Source organism: Cherax quadricarinatus, chromosome 56, assembly GCF_038502225.1.
Source record: "Cherax quadricarinatus isolate ZL_2023a chromosome 56, ASM3850222v1, whole genome shotgun sequence".
Classification (NCBI taxonomy): domain Eukaryota; kingdom Metazoa; phylum Arthropoda; class Malacostraca; order Decapoda; family Parastacidae; genus Cherax; species Cherax quadricarinatus.
Window position 1 is genome coordinate 7,667,707 of NC_091347.1, and position 14,541 is coordinate 7,682,247.

At 39.3% G+C, this 14,541-nt stretch overlaps 2 protein-coding genes across 2 annotated transcripts in view; one reads left to right on the forward strand and one right to left on the reverse strand.

Moving 5' to 3' along the window:
* The window catches only part of LOC128700672 (pyrimidodiazepine synthase), a 640,204-nt gene extending 634,469 nt beyond the window's left edge, over positions 1-5,735 (reverse strand). Inside the window, exon 1 of the mRNA XM_070097054.1 lies at positions 5,664-5,735. The gene's annotated coding sequence lies outside the window, so the exon portion shown is untranslated. The remainder of the gene's footprint in view (positions 1-5,663) is intronic.
* The window catches only part of LOC128700671 (neurotrimin-like), a 388,655-nt gene that overhangs the window by 34,133 nt on the left and 339,981 nt on the right, over positions 1-14,541 (forward strand). The window lies entirely within an intron of this gene.

The window sequence follows — 14,541 nt, forward strand, 5'->3', positions numbered from 1 at the left end:
ACATATATAATATATATATAATATATAAATATATATATATATATATATATATATATATATATATATATATATATATATATATATATGCAATAAGATCACAGTAAACAGGTGATTTCAAAATATGCAAAACAACCACTCTGAAAGAATAGAGAAATTCCAAGCGCTTTCGTGACTACTCACATTATCAAGGAACTATGAAAGTGAAGCATCCAAGGAAGCTATATAAGGGGTCGGCCAGCACCTCACTATCAGATCCCACAACGGTTAAACACGTGACGCGCGGCGAGCCAACTTGGATAGGTCCTTTGCAAAACTCACCCCCAAGCTATTTATTTGTCCAGTGTATTATTAAATTCTACCCAAATTCTATTAATTATAAATGGATCTAATTTATATAAACCAAAGGAAATATTCATATTATTGTCAAAACTGCTTTTTATGAAGCAAGATTCAATTATATTCCTGTCGACCATGGACTTGCTTGATACTACTTTCTCAACTTTTTGAAAATCAATTGGATGGTTAAAATCTCTTACATGAATAAATAGAGCATTGGAATCGTCACGTGTTTAACCGTTGTGGGATCTGATAGTGAGGTGCTGGCCGGACCCCTTATATAGCTTCCTTGGATGCTTCACTTTCATAGTTCCTTGATAATGTGAGTAGTCACGAAGGCGCTTGGAATTTCTCTATTCTTTCAGAGTGTTTTTTTTGCATATATATATATATATATATATATATATATATATATATATATATATATATATATATATATATATATATATATATATATATATATATATAAATTTGTTTAGCAAACCTGCCATCTTCCACCGAGGTACGTTGACGCGAAAGTGGAAACGCGTACACTTTCACTGTCAATCATTCGATCGTGTATTGCCAGAATTAACATCGTGTACGTACGTACGTGGGTGCGTGCGCGTGCCCGGTGTTTATTTTCTAAGAATTTGAAATTCCGTGAGGTGTGAGTAGCATTTATGGGCCATTTTTGCTACATAATTGTCACTGCAGTAAACTGCAATAGAGTAATTGGATATGATATATTCCGGAGTTAGTCCAAATTACGAGTGATAACAGGAGGTTAAGGGGATTATTACTAACCACCTGCGTGTGCACATAGACTTAATAACACTCTAGTAATACACACAAATGTGCACACATACATGTACACGCACGTGCGCGGACACACTCGACCCCTGCAACCACATATAGGCGATTATAGAGGAAGTAGAACCACGTGGATAATGGAGTGTAGAGGCAGAATCCATAAATAGCTTTAGGAAGAGGTACGATAAGCCTTTAGAGGCCTGAAGAGTATCGTCCAGCAAAAAAGGCGAGGCCAGGAGCTGAGACTGAGCCACTACGATTACACGAGATAAATGTACAAGAGTACACACACACACACACACACACACACACACACACACACACGTAGTCTGATAAGTGGATACTTGAATTTAACCTCTGCAAATGCAAAGTTATGAACATCGAGGATGGACAAGGAAGACTGCAAACACATCAGTAGGAACACATCGTCTGAGGTACACAATGAAACTGAATTGAAACAAATTGAAACATTTATTTCTCTAAATAGATTACAATGTGGAGAATATTAATTGCAATTATAGAATATTAATTACAATTTGTGGTTTACATATAAAATATGAATGCCTCAGGAAATGCTTGTCTCACAAATCTAAGATGTCAGGCGCATATTGGAGTAAGAAGCACTAACATGGAGCCCACACCTGATCAAGGAGGGACTAAATTAGCTAAACTTGTCGGCATTAGAGGACTATGGGTGATATGATAACGACGTACAAAATTCTAAGGATAACTGATGCGGTGGACAGATACACTCTGTTCGATAGACAGGAAACAGAAACTGCATTAGTTCATAACACAGACGAGTCACAGAGATAAATATTTCTTCAGCTTTAGAGAGGTCAGAAGCGGAACGACCTGAACAGTGAATTTTATAGAGGCAGTATCCGTACATAGCTTTAAGAAAAGGTACGATGGGGATCTTCAAGTCAATAGTGAACCCAGTAATAGGCGCGAAGACAGTACAGTCGTTCTGGTGTTGGTAGCATCCTGGGGACAGACAGTCCTCGATGACGCACTGAGATTCTTGAGTAGTTATGAAATGAGATTAAACTCCTGCAACCCAACATAAGCGAGAACATACAGACGAGAACGTACACGCACAGGAAATAAGACAGAAGGAAGAACAATAATCTGGAGACCTGATGATGGAAGTAATGGGAGCAGCTTAAGACTAGCAGCATCTTCAATTTTTTTAACATCTTATGTAGAAGGAGGGGCATAACCTCTTTGGATACTATTTATGAGGCAGGAAACAAGGAACCTAGTCATGAGAAGAAAACTTAATCAAAGGCGATCTTTCAAGTCCGACATAGTCCATGTCAAAGACGACATTGTGGTGGAGGAAAGAAAAGCAGAAAGGAAGTCATTGGTAAGGAGAAAGCAGCAGCAGCAGCAGCAGCAAAGTAATGGAACAATAATTAGGGCAATTATCTCCGATCGGGAAGAAAACCGTTACATTATAGCTATTAGAGACAAAGCTCTGAGAAATAACATCAAATGCAACATTTCCAGAGAGTTAACAAATAATAAGAAAAAAGAAAACAAAGCCGGAGGAAGAGTAGCACTGATGATCAGAAATCACCTTTATAAAAACACATGGAATTTCAGGGATTGTATAGCTGTTCTTGTTATGTCCAGAGAAACAAAAAATGATAGAGTAATCTATAACACTATGTAACAAAATTTTACTTTTGTCGTGTTACTAGGTAATGAGCATCATTTCCCCATTCTTTATAACTAAACCAACTTTAAAAAAGCAAATTTGATCCCAGAACTTTGCTTTTGTGGTCAGGACACATCTGGAACACTCAAGAAAGACTGATATAAAACTATTATGTTCTAGGGTTTTGCTTGGCAATTATAAAAACAGGGGCTCACAAACCACCATTCAGTTCAGCTTTGGCTACCTGAGAAGACACATCAGAAGAAGTGAAATGGCATCAAGAGGCTGCAATCTTATCCTCCAGATGCATTCTGTTACATATGTGGTCAATTCATTAAGACAAGAGCGAAGAGTTCTCTGTAACAGCATCTAAAAAAATGTGTGAAGCTTACAAAGAAGCATATTTTGGCATGTCAGTTGGGGACCAAGACAAGATCTGGGCACCTCATCTTGCTTGTAAACATTGTAAGAAAATATTGGAATGTAAAAAAGTTATTAGTTATATGAAGGATAAAATCTTGAATAGGAACATTTTTTAAATGAAATGATGTAACAGAAACTAATTCTTTTGTTCATTTACAGGACGGTAAAAAGGAGGGAAAAAAAGAGCCATGAAGTTTGGTGTTGCTAGAATATTGTGTGAACCCACTGATCACTCAACCAACTGCTACTTCTGCCTGGTGGATCCTTCCATACGCCAAACTGGGAAAAATTTACATGCCATTTCTTATCGAGATCTTCCCTCTTCTAATGCACCAGTACCACACAGTACTGATCTTCCTGTACCTTCACCTTAAGAAAGAAGTCAACCGTCAGAAGAAGGAAGCAGCAAATCAGAAAATGAAGAGCACAGTGAACAAGACTATGGTCTCACAGATGCAGCTGTTGGGAGGAATCCTTACTACCCAAACTAAACAGACCTCAATGACCTCATCAGAGATCTTGGTTTGACAAAGTCAAATGTTGAGCTTTTGATTTCAAGGCACAAGGAGTGGGACTTAGTGATGAAAGTGTGCAAGTGACAAGCCAAAGAAAATGTCACCAACATTTCTCAAGCTTCTTCACTAATGAAGACAGGTTGTGCTACTGTAATGATGTATCAGATCTGTTTGATGCAATTGGAGTTGCATGCAATCCAGATGAGTGGACACTTCACTGACAGATCCTCCAGAAGCCTAAAAGCTGTACTTTTGCACAATGGGAACAAGTATCTATCTCCTTCCTTGGCTCATTCAGTGCATCTTAAGGAGGACTACAATAGTGTCAAACTTCTACTGGAAGCTTTGAACTATGATAAGTATGGCTGAGACGTTATTGGAGACTTCAAAATCTTGGAATTTTTGAAGGGACTCCAAGGAGGCTTTACCAAGTTTCCTTGTTATCTCTGTCATTGGAATAGTAGAGGCAGAACGGGACATTGCCAGAGGAAGCACTGGCTTCAAAGGACTGAGTTCTTAGTAGGAAGAAGATCCATTGGTGGATCCTCGAAAGGTTCAGTTCCCTCCATTACACATCAAACTAAGGCTAATGAAACAGTTTGTTACAGTTCTTGACAGAGAGTCTGCAGCCTTCAAGTATCTTCAAGACTTCTTTCCCAAGCTATCAGAGGCAAAGGTGACGGCTGGCATCTTCACTGGATTACAAGTCAGGAAAATCATGGGGTGCTCAGAATTTCCAAAGCTCACAGAGAAGGAAAAGGAACCCAGGGAGAGTTTTGTTGCTGTAGCACAGGGCTTTCTGGGCAACAAGGAGGCTGACAATTATGCGGAATTTATCGAGACCTTGGTAAAAAGCTATGGGCAGATGGGCTGTAGGATGTCCCTTAAGGTCCATATCCTTGATGCCCATCTTGACAATTTCAAGGAGAATATAGAAGCATACTCAGAGGAGCAAGAGATGTGCTTCCACCAAGATATATTGGACTTCGAACACAGATATCAGGGATCTTATAATGAAAACATGATGGGAGACTACATTTAGGGGTTTAAACGGGAAAGCGATTTGTTGCATGTTCGCAAATCTAGAATAAATGCTCATTTTTAATTTTGTAAATGTTTCAGAAAGTTTAAAATAAAATTTGAGTAAATTTTATTTTATTAATGTTGATTTAATGTATTTTTTTACATCCAAAACTAGCATAAAATACTGAAATTTAGCCATTTTTTTGTCAAAAATTAATCCTGTAAGCCACAAAAGCAAAGATTAAAAGGAATAATGGGCAGTTTCTATAGTTTTGCAATAAAAGTTAGAAAAATAACACTTGCCAGGAACAAAAACTATGTTACATGGCGTAATCCACCACCAAACAATATAAAACAAGGGAAAGTACTGTCAGAATAAGACTGACTTATTTTTACGATAGTGTGACCTCTACGGGTCAACAACTGCCTGGGGGGGGGCACACACTGACCTTCACCAAACAAATTAAGAATCACCCTTAGGGCCAGACTCCCTCGTAAACTAAAAAAAAATAAATAAAAGGTGTCCAATTCAGTGATTCCAACTAATATTTGATCCTCAAGGAAGGTTAAATTTAACCTATACTAAGAAAATAAACATTTTAACTCGTAATATACATCAGAACACTTTACTCTGAATCGCCATCAAAACCTATAGTTTACAGACCACCCTCAATACGTATCACAAAAACCATAGTTTATAGACCCTTACACTCATAGCAAGTGGTTAAGAAGGCTCTTAAGAAAATTAAAAAAATATAGTGTGGCCAGCGGGCCGGCATTATACAACCTGCCAGTAAACACGCTATTCTTTCAGCTCTCTCTTGCTTTTCACACTCTCCCCACGTAAACACCAGGACCAGGCACCTCCTAGTTCCTCCGTTAGCATAAAATAAATATCATACATTACTTACGGCCTGGACACCGCCGCGAAATAACACACAAACGCCTACGTGTCCCCAGACAGCAGCCATATTGCAAGACTGGTGTAGTGGCGAGTGACGTCACTCATCAAACCACCACAAAACGCCGACTTAATGTACAAAAACAATGACCTCTTTTTCCACATTATATACAGCTTATTTTATATCACAAAACTATTAATAAATTTAGCATAACGCTTACTGGAGTCCTAGTGAGGAGTGAAAAGCTTCCCAAGGGACTAGGCTATTTCAGCATATGCAGATTGTATTAATATTGGTAGAATTACCGACAATATGTTAAGTAAAAGGACACAGATGCAACTAATGTGGCAATTTATTGTGGCAACGTTTCGCTCTCCAGGAGCTTTATCAAGGCTTGATAAAGCTCCTGGAGGGCGAAACGTTGCCACAATAAAATGTCACATTAGTTGCATCTGTGTCCTTTTGCTTAACATATGGAGATCGGCTAGGAAAATAGGGGACCCAATAGAGGCCCAGAAACATGGAGACTGAAAAGTAAGAGAAGTTGAAAATTTTTTCAGACATGTGAAAACAACAAGAACGCGGAGAGATGACCCAGAAAGACATGACCTTATTTTCACACAATGAATATAGCACAGCTGGAATTATTTATGGAGAGCCACTAGGCGCTAGTGATCATGTGGTACAGAGTTGGTTGGTTGGTAAGGTTCGTCAGGAAACAGGACAAGATATTTTCTGACGCGGGTCTAAATCATATGATGACCCACAGCTTGAGCTTTTGGTCATCTGACCGAGGCCTTCCACTGGCTTACCGGTCCACCTCTTTAAAAATTATGGTTACAGTTATTACCATATTCACTTTACAGGTACACAGTTTCGAGTGCCGGGTTTATATAGGAATGAAGAGGCAGAAATGGAGGCGTAGAAGAAAAGGAGACTAGAGAAGGAAGGACTATGACAGAATGTTATTTTTTGAAAGTAGTGCAATGGGAAAAGGAATTCGAGGGGAAAACCTGACAGAATGGATGGAGGTAATATTATTATTATTATTATAATCAAGGGGGGAAGCGCTAAACCCAGAGGATTATACAGCGCCTGGGGGGGGGGATGTGGAAGGCATTCAGGCTTAATTCGGGGAACTGGAGCACAGATCCAATTCCCTAAATCAAGAGCCCCTCACCAACATCAAGGAACCTTCCTTGAGGGGATGGAGGTAAAAAAAAAAAAAAAAAAAAAAAAAAAAAAAAAAAACGAAGAGGCAAAAAATAAATTTGTACCAAACATGAAAGTGAAAAATAAAAAAAAAAAAAGTCCATATTTCAACCAGGAATGCAAAGAGACCAAAGGAAGATGCAAGATAACTTACAAGAAATACAGAACAAATCAAACTGTAGAAAACTGTATCAAGTAGGAGAAAGAAATATATACACCCGAATAAGAAAGGAAGCTGAAAGGCAACTCGAAAATGGCATAGCATCAAAGACCAGAACAGAACTAAACTTGTTCTACTGTCACTTAAGAAAACAGACAATTGTGAAGGACCAGGTGATAATGCGGAAGTGAACAGAATGCTGATGGACAATGACAGATACTTAACAAAACAGAATGCTGATGGACAATGACAGATACTTAACAAAACAGAATGCTGATGGACAATGACAGATACTTAACAAAACAGAATGCTGATGGACAATGACAGATACTTAACAAAACAGAATGCTGATGGACAATGACAGATACTTAACAAAACAGAATGCTGATGGACAATGACAGATACTTAACAAAACAGAATGCTGATGGACAATGACAGATACTTAACAAAACAGAATGCTGATGGACAATGACAGATACTTAACAAAACAGAATGCTGATGGACAATGACAGATACTTAACAAAACAGAATGCTGATGGACAATGACAGATACTTAACAAAACATTTAAAGAGGGTTTTTTACACACAGACAGACACACACACACACACACACACACACACACACACACACACACACACACACACACACACACACACACACACACACACACACACACACACACATACACACACAAAGACTTAGAGTTATGTGAAAGAATTGTAGTTGGACCAGAATAAGATAAATTTGAAAACATTAGTACAACAAAAGTTATTAAACTACTAAGTGAGTTTGATTTAACAAAAGCTTTGGGACCAAGTAAGATATCTCCATGGATGCTGAAAAATGTGACAGAGCCTCTATGTGACATAAAAGTATTCAATCTCTCCAATCAATCCTAATGCCAGAAAATCGTTAAACTTGCAAATGTGATTCCCATATAAGAAAATGGGGACAGGAAAGAGCCTCTGAACTAGGTTTGCATCTCTAAGATACATACTGTCAGAGGTTCTGAAGATACTAGTAAAAAGTTTATTAAAGCTCTCAGAAGAGGAGATTTTTTACGAAAAACCAGCAGAGATTAAAGAATGGAAAATTCTTTCTTTGTTAGAAAGAATTTGCTGGTGTTGTGTAAGTGTTACAGAGTAAAAACAAGAAACACAAGGTTGAATAGACTATGTTTTCTTCGACTGCAGGAAATTATATAATACTGTACCAGAAAAATGGAAAAATAAGTAGGGTTAAAAGGCAGAGTGCTCCAGTGGGTCAGGGAGTACCAGATAGGCAGAAAACAGAGAACAGCAGTAAATGATAAGACATCAGCAAGAGAGATGTTTCGAGTCAGCACTAGAATTGTTACTGTTCCTAATAGGCATGAACGACCTACCTGAGGGGATCAAATCTTTTATATCTCCATTATCGGATGATGTACAACTTATGAGAAAAGTAAGAACAGGAAACGATGGCGATAAACCACATAAAGACCATAACACACTACATACATGGTCAAACAGGTGCCTTCTCGAGTTTAGTCCGGATACAGAATATAACATGTTTACCGTGGTCTTATTATATGTGTGTCTATATATATATATATATATATATATATATATATATATATATATATATATATATATATATATATATATATATATATATATATATATATATATATATATATATATATATATATATATATATATATATATATATATATATATATATATATATTACATATATTTCTTTCTTTCAACAAACCTTGGCTCTTGACTAAAATGCCAGGAACAAAGGGCTAGTAACCACTTCTCTTGTATACATTACTAAAGTTAAAAAGAGAAACTTTTTTTAGGGGGGGGGGAGTGCCTCCCTGCTTCGGTGGGATACGGCGAGTTTGTTGAATATATATATATATATATATATATATATATATATATATATATATATATATATATATATTATATATATTATATATATTTGGCAGGATATTGCATTGTTGTAATAAACTGTATATTAAATAAGGAGTTTATTTTAAGGAAAAAGTGCTCCATAAATATATAAGTAATGTCAGTGCTTTGTGTTGACACGTAATAGACGGCCAGCGCTTAACTGGACAGGCATTAGACACGGCCAGTTGGACAGGTATTAGACGATGAACTGGGAGTGACTAGCAGTCACTGATAAGATGTCATGTGTTGTGTGCGGTGTTTTTTGTTGTAATGCTTAGGTCATAGGTTATTTTTGGGATTTTGTACTCTTAAGTTGGCCTTGACATGGGCATGACCCTAGTACTTATGTGGGGCCTGTGTGAGTTGTGGCGAGTACAGAATAGTTATTTTTACCAGCAGGCTTGAAGCAGGTAGACGTAGGGGGGGGGAGGGGATGGAGGCCCATTGTTGTGGGTATGTGTATTCATATGGCCTAACTTTAATTAACTAGCAGCAGTGTACTAATGTGTTATTTTGTAATATTTAAAACGTACTGAAGGCAGGTTTTGTATTGTATATAATATGAAGAGTATATGTATATTTATCTAGAGGCGAGTTTGTCCTTCCTGATGATCAGATCTAAAGTACCGACCATTTTCTGTAGAATTTTAGGAAATATGAGTGGATTTAGGGTGAATTATTTTTAAATAACTTTACATTTACCCCTATACAGGTATTTAAACCTTCTACGTCTCCCTGAACTTCATAACAAAGCATGTATGTATTGACTCACGAAATCGTAATGACACGTTTGCAAACAAACCATACCACGGGCGGGACTTGAACCCGCGGGTTCAAGTCCCGCCCGTGGTATGGTTTGTTTTCATGTATGTATTCCTTTCAGGGATACTGGAGTAACGCTAGTCAGCTTCCAGTCTTCGTTTATTGATGTGTTAATTACTAATGATAGTAGGTATTATTGTTAGTTATATTAACGGAGCAAATACGTAATTCTAGAGCGTCATAGGAAGCCACGGGGAGAAGGAAGCAATCAAGTTCGATGTAAGGAAAGGGAGGTCAAGGTCAATTCCTTCGACGGGGAGCCACTCGTGGGGTCGGAGACCCTCCCTGGAAGGGAACTAATAGTACATAATTTGATGTCGTGACGTTAACATTGTCAGGTAGTTCACCCAACCTGTCAGGTTAGTGTCCAGCGTCTCTGGGTGAGGTAACGTGTCTGGGGTGCTAATTGTGCTTATTTGTAGCGTCATAAATTCCGCTCTGACGAAGAATTCCTGTGACATTGATATGTTTCTGAGGTTTTTCCATTATGAAGACCCTACTTAAAGCAGTTTAAGGAGAGTAAGCCACTATGAAAACCCAGCTTTAAGCTGCTTCAGGAGAGTAAGCCGTTCATCATTATGTACAGAGTCAAGCTTTATTTATAGCTGAGGTGTCGCTTGAAGTAGAGCTTTGCGTAACGTAGCTTGGCAAGAAAGCTTTGCTCTACACACAGCAGTGTTGCCCTTATTTGTTGGTAACAGGGTGGGTGCGGGAGGCAAGAGGAGCTACTGGTGGAATGAGATAGAGTGGTAAGAGAGAAAAAGTTAGCATATGAGGCTTTTACAAAGCAGAAATGATATGAGGAGTGAGGAGTAGACGGAGAGAAAACGAGAGGTTAAGCGACTGGAAAAGGAACGTAGAAAAAAGAGTAAATGAGAGTGGGTGAGATGCGGTCAAGAAATTTTGCTGATAAGAAAAAGTTTTGAAGATTAATAAGTTGAGAAAGCCTAGGGAACGCATGGATTTGACAGTGTAAAACAGAAGAGGAGAGTTATTATATTGGGAGTGAATTGGAGGTATCGGGAAGATGGAGGGAATATTCTGAGGAAATGCTAAATGTTAAGAGAGGGAGGTAGTGATTTCATTCACTTTCCAGGGAGGTAAAACATTATTTACTGAGATAATCACCCGAGAAATGATCCGCAGACGCCTGTGACATAGGCAAGGATATAGCCATTTAACTAGGTTGATCGTTCTAAGAGCGAGGAGCAGCCAGATGCGAATGTGGGGAAGGTGCGTAAGACAGTGGATAAAATGAAAGAGGGTAAAGCAGCCGGGATTAATGGGATCAAGACAGAAATTTTAAAAGCTGGTGGGGATATAGTTTTGGTTGGTGCAGTTGTTCAATAAATATCTGAAATAGGGAAAGGTACCTAAGGACAGAGAGCGTGCATATTTCGTTTGTTTAAAGAAAAAAAAGAATAAAGTGGAGCGGAAGATTTATAGGGGAAATAAGCCTGTTGAGTATATCAGATAGTGCTTGGTAGAGTTATTACTGAAAGAATTAAGGGTAAGACGTAAAGTAGGATCTCTAATGAACAAGGAGGTTTTAGGAAGGGTAAAGTGTAGATCAAGTGTTTACAATGAAGCATGGTTTAAAAAGACACGTAAGCAAACACTATGACATATTTATTAGAAAACGTTTCGGTCCTGGGACCTTGATCACTTTTAACATACAGAGGTAGAAAGGCATTATATATATAGGCGGAGAGTGATCAAGGTCCCAAGACCGAAACGTTTTCTAATAAATATGTCATAGTGTTTGCTTACGTGTCTTTTTAAACCAACTTGTCGGTATTTATTACCAAGGTTTATACCAACAATGAACCATATAAGCGAGCAATATTTAGAAAAGGGTAAGGAAATTTTCGTTGTATTTATGGACTTAGAAAAATTGTATGATAGAGTGGATAGTGGAACAATGTGGAACATGTTACAAGAGTACAGGATGGGTGGTAGGTTACTGAAAGCAGTTAAGAGGCTCAGGGTATGTAAGAGGGGAATTATTTTTCAGTAACAGTAGGCTTTAGACAGGTATGCGTAATGTCACCATGGCTATTTAACACATTTATAGATGGGGCTGTAAAAAAAAGCGAATGCTTAGGTTTTGGGAAGAGTTTTTTTTTTTTTTTTTTGATGACAAGGTTGGAGATTCTGAAGAGAAATTGCTAAGGCTGGTGGACGAATTAGGACGGAATATAAAAGAATATAAAAAATGGACATATGAGAGAGCAAGGTGATGAGGGTGACAAAAAATTTGATGTTAAGGAATGATTGGTTATCAAATTGAAAGGAGGGAGTACGGAGGAAGTGAATGAGTTCAGATTTTTGGGAGTTGGACTTGTCAGCAGATGGGTCTATGAAAGAGGAGGTGAACCATAGAACTGACGAAGGGACAAAGGTGAGTGGTGCATTGAGGCATCTGTAGAAACAACGTTACTCATGGGGGCAAAAAGGGAAATGTATGAGAGTATAGTGGTACCAACACTGCTATATGTGTGTGAAAAATGAGTTGTGAATGTTGCAGTGAGGAGGCAGTGTAGATGTCAGGTTTGAGGGCAATGTGTGGCATGAATATTATGTCGAGTATTAGTAGTTTGGAGATTAAGAGGTGCGAAGTTACTGAAAGTATTATCCAGAGGGTTGAAGAGGTGTTGAGGTGATTTGGACATTTCTAGAGGATGGAACAAAATAAGTTGACTTGGAGGGTGCAAGAATATGTAGTGGAGGGGAGGAGGAGTGGGGACGTCCTTGGAATGGTTGGGAGGGAGTAAAGGAGTGTTTTCTTTTGAGAGGGGCTTGGACATCCAGCAGGTGTATGTGAGCGTGTTAGATAAGAGTGGTGGCAAGTGGTTTTTATGACTGTGCTGGAGTGTGAGCAAGGTAATATTTATGAAAGAATTCAGGAAAACCGGTTAGCCGGAGATGGGAAGTACAGTTCCTGTACTCTGAAAGAGGGGTGAGGATATTGCAGTTTGGAGGGTTATCTGAGCTGTAGTTTCGGCCCACATCTAGCAAGACAGTGACAGAGTGATGGTGAAAGTGTTTCTTCCTTTTCGAGTCACTATCTCTCTGGGAGACGGCCGGTGTGTTTTTTAAAAAAAAAAATGGTAATATAAAATATTTAGTTAACATGATGTTGTTAATCTGATTATGTTCCAATCATCATTTAAATTATTAATTACAAGGAGACGCCTGGGGGCTACTCAAGTTCCTTGGATCAAGAACTCTTCGCAAGCATCAAGGCACCTCCCTGTTGAAAGAAAAATTAACATCACTCTTGTGATAAACTAATATCTACACTTGTCCGGGTGTGTGTGTACTCGCCCAGTTGTGGTTGCGGGGTTCAAGTCACAGCTCCTGGCTCCGCCTCTTCAACTGGTCGCTACCTGGTCACTCTTCCCGCTCCGTGAGCTTTATCATACCCCTTCTTAAAGCTATGTATGGATCCTGCCTCCAGTACATCACTACCCAGGCTATTCCACTTCCTGACATCTCTGTGATTGAAGAAATACTTCCTAACATCCCTGTGGTTCATCTGAGTCTTCAGCTTCCAACTGTGACCCCTTGTTGCTGTGTCCCATCTCTGGAACATCCTGTCTCTGTCCACCTTGTTTATACCTCTCAGTATTTTATATGTCATTATCATATCCCCCCTAACTCTCCTGTCTTCCAGTGTCGTCAGGTCGATTTCCCTTAACCTCTCCTAGTAGGACATACCTTTTAGCTCCGGGACTAGTCTTGTTGCAAACCTTTGCACTTCCTCTAGTTTCCTTACACGTTTGGCGAGGGAAGGGTTCCAAACTGGCGCTGCATACTCCAATATGGGCCTAACGTACACAGTGTACAGGGTCCTGAATGACTCCTTATTTAGATATCGGAATGCTGTTCTTAGGGTTGCAGGCGCCCGTATGCTGCACCTGTTATTTGGTTGATGTGTGCCTCAGATGTTCCCGGTGTTATACTCACACCAAGATCCTTTTCCTTGAGTGAGGTTTGTAAGGTCTGGCCCCCTGGACTGTACTCCGTCTGCGGTCTTCTTTGCCCTTCCCCAATCTTCATGACTTTGCACTTGGTGGGGTTGAACTTCAGGAGCCAGTTTCTGGACCAGGCCTGCAGTTTGTCCTTATCTTTGTTCTACCTGGTCTTCGTCCGATTGAATTCTTCTCATCAACTTCACACCATCTGCAAACAGGGACACTTTGGAGTCTATTCCTTCCGTCATGTCTTTCACAAATACCAGAAACAGCACAGGTCCTAGGACTAATCCCTGTCGCACCCCGCTCGTTACCGGCGCCCACTCTGACACCTCGCCTCGTACCATGACTCGCTGTTGTCTTCCTGACAGGTAGACCCTGATCCACTGTAGTGCCTTCCCTGTTATCCCTGCCTGGTCCTCCAGCTTCCGCAATAATCTCTTCTGTGGAACTGCGTCAAACTCCTTCTTACAGTCCAAGAACATGCAATCTACCCATCCCTCTCCCCCTTGTCTTACTGCCGTCACCCTGTTATAGAACTCCAATAGGTTTGTCACGCAGGATTTCCCGTCCCTGGAACCGTGGCTGTCGTTATTAAGCTCATTCCTTTTTAGGTGCTCCACCACTCTTCTGATAATTTTCCCCCTGACCTTGCATACTATACACTTCCGTGACACTGGTCTGTAATTTAATGTTTCTTGTCTGTCTCCTTTTTTAAAAATTGGGACTACATTTGCTGCCTTCCGTACTTCCGGTAGTCGTCCTGTTTCGA